Genomic DNA, 3396 nt, shown 5'->3' with positions numbered 1-3396 from the left:
CAACCTCTCCTTATCTTAGTTTTATGTTTTGTTGTGCCAAGTAAAGTCTTTGATAGAAAAGTAAGTACTAGATTTGGATTACTTGCGCAGTTCCAGATTTGTTTGCTGTCACGAATCTGGGTCTATCTCCCTGTAGGTAGCTCAGAAAATTACGCCAATTTACGAGCATGATCCTCAGATATGTACGCAACTTTCATTCAATTTGAGCATTTTCGTTTGAGCAAGTCTGGTGGCCTAATAAAATCCATCTTTACGGATCTGTTCTGTTTTGACAGATTCTGTCTTTTATTTCGCATTGCCTCTTTTGCTATGTTGGATGAATTTCTTTGATCCACTAATGTCCAGTAGCTTTATGCAATGTCCAGAAGTGTTAAGAATGATTGTGTCACCTCTGAACATGTGAATTTTTATTATGCACTAACCCTCTAATGAGTTGTTTCGAGTTTGGTGTGGAGGAAGTTTTCAAGGATCAAGAGAGGAGTATGATGCAATATGATCAAGGAGAGTGAAAGCTCTAAGCTTGGGGATGCCCCGGTGGTTCACCCCTGCATATATTAAGAAGACTCAAGCGTCTAAGCTTGGGGATGCCCAAGGCATCCCCTTCTTCATCGACAACATTATCAGGTTCCTCCCCGAAACTATATTTTTATTCGGTCACATCTTATGTACTTTGCTTGGAGCGTCGGTTTGTTTTTGTTTTTTGTTTTGTTTGAATAAAATGGATCCTAGCATTCACTTTATGGGAGAGAGACACGCTCCGCTGTTGCATATGGACAAATATGTCCTTAGGCTCTACTCATAGTATTCATGGCGAAGTTCTTCTTCGTTAAATTGTTATATGGTTGGAATTGGAAAATGATACATGTAGTAAATTGCTATAATGTCTTGGATAATTTGATACTTGGCAATTGTTGTGCTCATGTTTAAGCTCTTGCATCATATACTTTGCACCCATTAATGAAGAAATACTTAGAGCTTGCTAATTTGGTTTGCATATTTGGTTTCTCTAGAGTCTAGATAACATCTAGTATTGAGTTTTGAACAACAAGGAAGACGGTATGGAGTCTTATAATGTTTACCATATGTCTTTATGTGAGTTTTGCTGTACCGTTCATCCTTGTGTTTGTTTCAAATAACCTTGCTAGCCTAAACCTTGTATCGAGAGGGAATACTTCTCATGCATCCAAAATCCTTGAGCCAACCACTATGCCATTTGTGTCCACCATACCTACCTATTACATGGTATTTATCCGCCATTCCAAAGTAAATTGCTTGAGTGCTACCTTTAAAATTCCATCATTCACCTTTGCAATATATAGCTCATGGGACAAATAGCTTAAAAACTATTGTGGTATTGAATATGTACTTATGCACTTTATCTCTTATTAAGTTGCTTGTTGAGCGATAACCATGTTTCTGGGGACGCCATCAACTATTCTTTGTTGGATATCATGTGAGTTGCTATGCATGTCCGTCTTGTCACGAAGCAAGAGAGATCTACCACCTTCATGGTTGGAGCATGCATATTGTTAGAGAAGAACTTTGGGCCGCTAACTAAAGCCATGATTCATGGTGGAAGTTTCAGTTTGGACATATATCCTCAATCTCATATGAGAATAATAATTGTTGCCACATGCTTATGCATTAAAGAGGAGTCCATTATCTGTTGTCCATGTTGTCCCGGTATGGATGTCTAAGTTGAGAATAATCAAAAGCGAGAAATCCAAAATGCGAGCTTTCTCCTTAGACCTTTGTACGGGCGACATGGAGGTACCCCATTGTGACACTTGGTCAAAACATGTGCATTGCAAAGATCCGGTAGTCCAAGTTAATTAGGACAAGGTGCGGGCACTATTAGTATACTATGCATGAGACTTGCAACTTGTAAGATATAACTTTCATAACTCATATGCTTTATTACTACCGTTGACAAAATTGTTTCATGTTTTCAAAATAAAAGCTCTAGCACAAATATAGCAATCGATGCTTTCCTCTTTGAAGGACCATTCTCTTTACTTTTATGTTGAGTCAGTTCACCTATTTCTCTCCACCTCAAGAAGCAAACACTTGTGTGAACTGTGCATTGATTCCTACATACTTGCATATTGTACTTGTTATATTACTCTATGTTGACAATTATCCATGAGATATATATGTTACAAGTTGAAAGCAACCGCTGAAACTTAATCTTCCTTTGTGTTGCTTCAATACCTTTACTTTGATTTATTGCTTTATGAGTTAACTCTTATGCAAGACTTATTAATACTTGTCTTGAAGTACTATTCATGAAAAGTCTTTGCTTTATGATTCACTTGTTTACTCATGTCATCACCATTGTTTTGATCGCTGCATCCACTACATATGTTTACAAATAGTATGATCAAGGTTATGATGGCATATCACTTCAGAAATTATCTTTGTTATCGTTTTACCCGCTCGGGACGAGCGTAACTAAGCTTGGGATGCTTGATACGTCTCCGACGTATCGATAATTTCTTATGTTCTATGCCATATTATTGATGATACCTACATGTTTTATGCACACTTTATGTCATATTCGTGCATTTTCTGGAACTAACCTATTAACAAGATGCCGAAGTGCCAGCTCTCGTTTTCTCGCTGTTTTTGGTTTCGAAATCCTAGTAACGAAATATTCTCGGAATTGGACGAAACGAAGACCCAGTGGGCCTATTTTTCCACGGAGCTTCCAGAAGACCGAAGAACATACGAAGTGGGGCCACGAGGTGGCCAAACCACATGGCGGCGCGGCCAAGGGGGGGCCCGCGCCGCCCTGTGGTGTGGGCCCCTCGTCCGCCCCCCGACTCTGCCCTTCCGCCTACTTAAAGCCTCCGTCGCGAAACCCCAGATGCGAAAAAACCACGATACAGAAAACCTTACTGAGACGCCGCCGCCGATCCCATCTCGGGGGATTCTGGAGATCTCCTCCGGCACCCTGCCGGAGAGGGGATTCATCTCCCGGAGGACTCTACACCGCCATGGTCGCCTCCGGAGTGATGAGTGAGTAGTTCACCCCTGGACTATGGGTCCATAGCGGTAGCTAGATGGTTGTCTTCTCCTCATTGTGCTTCATTGTTGGATCTTGTGAGCTGCCTAACATGATCAAGATCATCTATCCGTAATTCTATATGTTGTGTTTGTCGGGATCCGATGGATAGAGAATACCATGTCATGTTAATTATCAAGTTATTATACATGTGTTGTTTATGATCTTGCATGCTCTCCGTTTCTAGTAGAGGCTCTGGCCAAGTTTTTACTTTTAACTCCAAGAGGGAGTATTTATGCTCGATAGTGGGTTCATGCTCGCATTGACACCGGGACAGTGACGAGAAAGTTCTAAGGTTGTGTTGTGCTGTTGCCACTAGGGATAAAACATTG

The sequence above is a fragment of the Lolium rigidum genome, chromosome 5 (assembly GCF_022539505.1).
Source record: "Lolium rigidum isolate FL_2022 chromosome 5, APGP_CSIRO_Lrig_0.1, whole genome shotgun sequence".
In the NCBI taxonomy this organism is placed as follows: Eukaryota; Viridiplantae; Streptophyta; class Magnoliopsida; order Poales; family Poaceae; genus Lolium; species Lolium rigidum.
This window is presented reverse-complemented; position numbering follows the sequence as displayed.